This window comes from Parasteatoda tepidariorum, chromosome 5 (genome assembly GCF_982258835.1).
Source record: "Parasteatoda tepidariorum strain Cologne lab strain chromosome 5, Ptep-v5.0, whole genome shotgun sequence".
NCBI lineage: Eukaryota > Metazoa > Arthropoda > Arachnida > Araneae > Theridiidae > Parasteatoda > Parasteatoda tepidariorum.
Genome location: NC_141759.1, coordinates 55,448,785 through 55,456,612, shown reverse-complemented (window position 1 = coordinate 55,456,612; position 7,828 = coordinate 55,448,785).

Here is a 7,828-nt window from a genome sequence, read left to right as displayed (position 1 = left end):
TCGCGATCGCAACGCTCGAGTACGCCGTCTAGCGGGAGCCTGTAAATATCGGACATTAATTTATCACGTTTTCATTTAGTTCCATCAAAGTCATTGACTGAATCAGACGCCATTTTTTAGCAGCAAATAAGAAACAAAATTTCCCTAAGGAAAAGGCCGAAGAACTTGAAAAAAATCTCCAGAATATTAGTAAATCTTTCAGGAACAGAACACGCCAAACATTTGAAGAAAAATTCCTCAATAATTTTTAATTTCTATTATCAACAAACTTGCAACTGATGACTTCCGATTTCGGATACTGTTACAGATGTGTGTATTAAGGTAAAATGCATTTCTTCTGTCTTCAATTCATTACGAATTAAAGTGAAGTCAACATTGCTTTCGTCATTCCAGTGAATAAATATGAATTCAGAACATACAGAATTGTAATAGTTATAGCATATTCTTCTTCGTTATAGAATAGTATATATTTCTGTATCCATATAATTCGGAAAACAACAATAAAAAATTATCCAAGTTACTTGAAATAGTGCCATTTGTGCTGATTCTTAATTAATTTAAATAGTTTTCTTGGTAAGTTTTTTTTAATTTTGAAAGAATAAGTTCAACTAGAATTCAGCTATTCTGTTTTTAGCTACATATTCAAATTCATATCAATTATAAAATTTTGCTGTGTAGTATGTTATCTAAAAGTAATGAAGGTATAAACTATGTATCTATTATTTGAGAATAAAGTTTTCAAACAAGGAACTTATCATTTTGGAATTCTCCGGGAATCATAAATCAGGTAAGTGCAATGATTTTTACAATAAAAAATTTGCTTGTAAATATTTTTTTTTCATTTGATGATGGTTCTCTACAGAATGGTTTTTTACGTCTGATTAAGAACTATAAGAATAATAAAAAAAGAAACAATATAAAAGTTTTTATTTCAATGTTAATAATTCTTAAAATCGTTTTTTTTATCCTAAGAATTCTTTATTTTCCGTTTTTTAGTTTATGATTTTTTGATAAAAATTGTTCTCAAAATACTTTTGAAAAATTAAATGGTATAACATTATGTGTTTATGTATACTTCTTGTATATTCCAATGTTTGAAATAATATGATTCAGAAAAGTATGGAATAAAAATTCGGTACTTACGACGTATTAACGCCACCGCCGCTACAGATTTGGCGGTTTTTAAGTGCCGCCAATCTACACTTAAAATTTTTGCGACAGTTCATAAAATAAAACACTTTATTTAAAATCAAAATAGTTAATTGGATTTCGGTGGAAAATGAGCCGATATAGAGTTTAGCATAGATTCAAAACAATCATATCGCCATATGAACTCTGATGAATAAGATTCCAAATGAAATAACATTTCCAAAACGTACGTTTGCCAAGATAAAGTTTTATGTTGTGGGAATTGGTACATTTTCGTTTTTTCGGTAAAATATTTCCCTCCTGAAAAAATAAAATTGCATCTTGTTTTGTTTTTGGCAAATCACAAAGACGAATATTCGTAGCACTAAAAATGGCGACAAAAAAGAATTGTTTTTTTTTTTTTGTTTTTGTTTCGTCAGCATTCTTTATTTTACGTTTCTTAGTTTCTAAATAATGATTTTTATTGAAACTTGAAATTTTTTGATACAAATTGTTGTCAAAAAACGTTGTTTACAAAATTAAATTTCATAAAATTATGAGGCTTATGTATACTTTTTGTTCATTTTAATTTTTGAACTAATATGATTCTTAAAACTATAGAATGTAAAGTTTAAATGGGCCTTTCATGTTATATCATTACATTTAGTAATACTATTTCTCGGGCATTAGGTTTTAACTCTTATAAGAATATACATATTTTTTTCTGTTAATGTACAAATATTTTTCCGATGTGTTTTGGATATTCCTTCTCTAATAAAAAGAGATACCATTTTGTTTTCGGTTGTACAAGAAAGAAGATCAAGCATTTTTCTTTTTTAAATTTAATAAGCCACATTAAAGAAGGAACGTTGCAATGCTACACGCTACATTAAAGACGTCTCCAGAGTAACTGAATGACGGTTCATATGGAAATCGCAGGTAAGCGTCTCATACAACAACGCCCCCTATAGTTCGTTGCGATCGCGAATAGAAAAACAATACCTTTACGACTTTCATTAGTTTTATGCTGATGACAACCAAAACAATCTGGAAATGAATGAAGAAAAACTGGATCCTACCACGTGATTTTTCAGCCAATAAAAATACTCCGACAATAAAAATCTTTTCACCTGACACGCAATACTAATTTGAAATAATGGAATCGACAACAAAAGACAATCTCGACTTGACTCTAAAATGACTTTTTTTAAATTTTAATTTTATTTTACTTTGTATGTCTTTTTTCTCTTCATTTTCATGCATTGTCATCCAATTCTGAACTATGTGCCAAATTTGAAGTTTGTAGCTAGTCGGGAAGTTAGTTTATAACCGATTACAAAATTCAACCCGGACAGACATACACGAAGGCAAGTTTATATAAACGTGGTAAAAAATCAATCGTGTCAAACTTACCGCAAAAAGAAAGTGGTTGTAAGCCTAAATTTAGTGTTTTCTAAACGGACTTCTACCAGAAAATTCTGTCCGCGAAAGAACACGCCTCATGTTTTACAAGGAATTTAAAAGACTTTAATAAAAAGAGTGGTAGAGCATATAGCTTTAAAAGTATTTATTAGATTTATCGCTTAGTTCTGCCGGATACTTTCATAACAAATTTGAATATGTATGCACATGCTCTTTTGTGAGATATATGTTGTGTCTCTTTCAGCTGGAACATTATTATTGGTAATGTTGCCATTACCATTGGTAATGTATGAGGGTAAATAATCTACCACTTTCTATTTATAGAGAGCCTTTTCCATTACTATTAAACAAGGTGTGTGTTTTAGAGGACCGAGCTTTTCGGTACTCCTAATATCTAGTAACTAATTGAATTCACTATTTGATCAGCCTTTTGATTTATCATAGAATTTTTTATTCCTGTTTAAGATAAAACAGTCTATGTATCCAATATTTAGACCCTAGTGTAAACATCACCCCCTACCTCACAAAGCCTCCACGCGGTATTTTATAAGTAGCGTGTGCAGATTATTTAAAAAGTGAACCAGTTATGCGCGTGAACTCAAATTGTATTTTAAAAATTGAGTGAAATGTATCATATGTATTTGAGAATTGAATCTGTAGTCGCTAACAAGTAAATAATACAAAATAATAATATTCATAATTTAAATAAATTTTTAAACAAATTTTATTTGCTACCACTTTCTTGTTTTTACTAGATTTTTTATTGAATTGCTCTTTCGTAATCTGGTTTACCTTCATAGTGGTCTGATCCGACTATTTTTAAGAAACCGGCTTCGCTAGTTCACAGGTGTGAAAGCGAGACCATTTCAGGTATAACTAGTTTTCGGAAAGAGTTAACTTATTCTTTTTAGAAGTATTCAGCAATATCTTCTTTATCCTTGGAAAATAAGCAGTTTTATATATAGACTAAAATTATATTAGAAATCTTGATAGTTACAGATATTTTGTTTTTCTCAAAAAAGTGCTAAAATGAAATGTCTTTCGTACCAGTTTTTGCACTTAATAAGGGCTTTCAGCCATGCTAGTTCATTGAGTTTCATTCGGGCAAACCATACATCGTTCATTTAGTTAAAGGCAAGCAGACATTTTGCCTAAGTACATGAAGCAACATTTGCTGTTTTAATGATATTGGAAATATGATGCTACTATTATAGATAGCTAGAGTCTTCTTCCTTTGCCGTTAAAGTCATCATCATTTGGTCACCGTCATTTGGTATTTTATTTCGAAAACTAGGCATCAATGTCAAAAAATTTAACGTATATCAGTAATAGCCAAGATACTGTCGTAGTCATAGCAGAAATTTTTCGAAAAAAGTTAAAACTAATTTCATTTTGCTACTAGTTTCTTTTTCGAATAAGTAGGGAGCTATTTTAAGTGTACTTTACTTAAATTCAGATCTTTAGAATTCTAACTATTAAAAAATACTAGCAAATTCAACGCGTACTACTTGCAATTACTTCAAATAACTAGACTTCAATATTTTAAAAAATATTTTACTTAAATATTAAATTAAAAATTATGATATATATTTTCAATGTTTTTTTCCTAAAAATAACTGATAGGAAAAGGAAACATTTGTTTTGAAATTAAAGCAAAAATTTTTCGAACTCTTCTTCAAGTTCGATTTGAAGATTTTAACAAATAGTACGTTTTCTAACCGCTGGCCTTTCGTTGAAAAATTCATTAGTTTGGTAAAAGAAAATAATATCGATTTCCTTTAAATTATACCAAAACATCTTTTATTCTCTTTCTGTAAAATAAATCGGAAAGCTTTTGATCGAAGTTCAAAAGCTTCCTTTCATTATTTAGTTTGTTTTAACAAAGTACTTCAAAACGTTTTGATTTTTATAATGAATCAAAATTCGATTCGTTGTTTGGAAACAGTTAAAATTAATAACTGTTTTTCAGAGAGATAAGATTGTTTTTTGTAAAACATTTTGAATGCTGTTTTAAAATACTAATAATTAATGTTAATTTAAAATTTTGCAATTATATGCGATGCAGCATGTTGATAAATTCTGAACACGTCTTCTAAATATGAACTAAAGCTTATTTTGACTTTAAGTGCAAGTTTCGAAAATGTGAAAATGTATTAGCTTTAAAAAAACAATATTATTATTGGCTTTCTTTAAATATGTCCATAGATAAAAGTAATACTTAAAATTGAGTAGCCGAAATCTACGCTGCAGTATACAAATCCTTTGAAAACAATCATGTAAATAATCTATTTCGAAATATAAATTTTACATACTAATTCCTCAAATTATATCAGTATAAATAAATGAAACACTAATGTTTAAATGTTACTAATTCATCACATGGGTTATTACTGGATAGACGACAGTAAAAAAACTTTTATGCATAAATGCTATAATCTAATGCCATAAAAATGACTTTTGTAAATACCCCAAAATATTAAGGCACAAAATTATAAAACATAGAAGTAATAATTTAGAATAATCTAAATTCGCTACATGCATTGATAGTTAACCAGATTCCAACTTGCTCCGCCTTGTAAAAATATATTTTTTGTGGTAATGAAAATTAAGTTATTTTTGGTTTAGTATTTTCCATTTTAATTAATTTTTAACTACTAAATAACAAAAATTTAAAGTATTTAAATCAAATGCAATTTTTATCGTTATCTCCTGGTGGCAGTTTTAAAAAGTAGGCGTAATTATTTTATTCTACGAGATCTAACAGTTTATTAAAACTTTTGCAGAAAGCGTAGCATATGCATTATTAACAATGCAATAAAGTAAGTTTTTTGTATAACAATACCCAAAACTATTATGACACAACATTTTCAATCATCATGAAGCAATGATTGAAAATATTTTAAGTTCACAACAAGTATCAACATTGGTAAATTTCAAATCACGCTAAAAATACCTCAAACTTTTATGACATAAAATATAAAAATACATGAGCCATAATTTGAATATTCTGAATTCCCAAATCGAATCCCCCATCGACAGTGATAAAAAATATTTAGGGTATAAATTTTGGCACAAACTATTATGTTACAAAACAATAGAATATAGACGCAATTAATATAATGTAAGTTTAATACATGAATCAACAGTTCTTTGAAAGCAATAGAATGAATTTGTGCATAAATACTTCAAACTCTAAGTTCGTACAGTCCTTAAATATTTCATTTAAATGGTAACAAAAGTAAGAGAATAAGACGTATTTTTAAAAATTCGCATTTGGCATCACACCTAACGTTTCTAAATAAATATGTCTAGTTGCAACATAAACTTAAACATGTTTTTAATTATAAAGTAAAAGCTAAAAGGAGAAATTTTCGAAATTTTTTCTAATGTTTACACTTTTCCCGAAACTGTTTTGATGACCGTGCGAATCCTGTTCAAACTATTATGTCACATATTTATTAAATACAGACGCACTAGTTTAAAATATTTAAAATAATCAAAATTTCATCGACAGTGGATAAAATAAAATAAAAAAATTTTACTCAAATACCCCAAATGATTAACTGTATCAGAAATCTGATGGAAAATATTTTGTTAAAGATGCTTTAAAAAATGCTCTTTTCTCTTCATGCATACAAATATTTTTCATAAATATAATAAATACTTAAAGTAATAAATTACAAGCGACAGAATTTAGAATATTACAAATTGACGACGTGTATCAAAAACTCTCCGATAGATATTAAAGAAAAAAGAAATATTCTGTACGTATATACCTCACACTATTATATCACAGACGTAATTAATACAGACACATGCATCGATAGTTATTTTAGTCACTGATACCTTATGACGATAGACAATATGATGCAATAGATAAGCAAAATACTATTAAAACTTTAACGTACTTGAAAAAAAACAATACTTTGAAGCCGTTTCAGAGATAGAATTTAAAATTTTACAAATTGACGATATGTATCAACAATTCTCCAACTGAAGTAAAAATAAGAAATATTCTGTACTTATACCTCACACTTACACCACAAACACAGTATCTAATACATGTATCGATAGTTATTCTGGACTCTTATACTTTATGACACGATGACACAATAGCTAAGCAAAATATAATTAAAACTTTACAAACAAATACGTGCCAGGATAAAAACGTATCAATCAGGGTAAAAAGATAAAACTGGTAATCAAAGTATTTCTTTAACAGTTTATTTGTGGGCGGAGTTATAATTGTTTGATTTATTTAATTCACCATTACTTTGTTCAAAATAAAACTATTTAGTTATACTTTGAATTAACATTGATTATACATACCTTCCAACTCTTCCGGATTTTCCGGAAGATTTTATTTTTATATTTTAAAGTGGTAGTAAGTATATACTATTTTTTTCTTTTAAAAACTTAATTTTTAGATGATTTTGATCACCACTATTCTTACAAAAATTAAGCACATATATTAATATGCGTTACTATCATGGTTGTCAACTTAAGTTTTCTCAAATACAACGTATTTGTTTGCTTAAAATTGAAGTTTTAATTCCATTTTAATACCACTGGGAAAAATGATAATGGAAGGGATTAAAAGTTGGCAGGTATGATTATATATATGATTAAACTAACAATAATTAAAGTAAAAGCAAAGTAAGTCTGTCAGATTAGCAACGACTACATTTAAGTTACCGTTTTTTATTTAATTACAACTTGATTCTGATTTCGTACGAATGCTTTCCTGAATCACCCGTCCCCAAAGGGTTAACATAAATGAAAAATGAACAATATTTTGATGCCGTTTCAGAGATAGAAAATACAATTTTACAAATTGACGACGCGTATCAACTATTTTCCAACTGAAAAAAAAAATAATATTCTGTAGGCATATACCTCACTCTATTATGCCACGATAGTTATTCTAGACACTGATACCTTATGACACTATACAACATAGCACAATAGATAAGCAAACTTTTATAACAGATAAAACTTTAAGGTAGTTGAAAAACAAACAAACAATATTTTGAAGCAGTTTCAGAAATCTGATGAGAAATATTCTGTTAGAGATGCTTAGAAAGAATTCCCTTTTCCGTTCCATGCCAAGGAATGTTTCACATAAATGCAATACATACCTAAGGATGATTTTCCATCAATGCCTGCGGTTCTCTTTATCAATTCTCACCTAGAGCGAAAAGACTCTGCGAATAATGTGTTTTGCATAATGGTATTCCCAGAGGACGATTTGAAAGCGATTTGTTCATCGTCGCTTGGG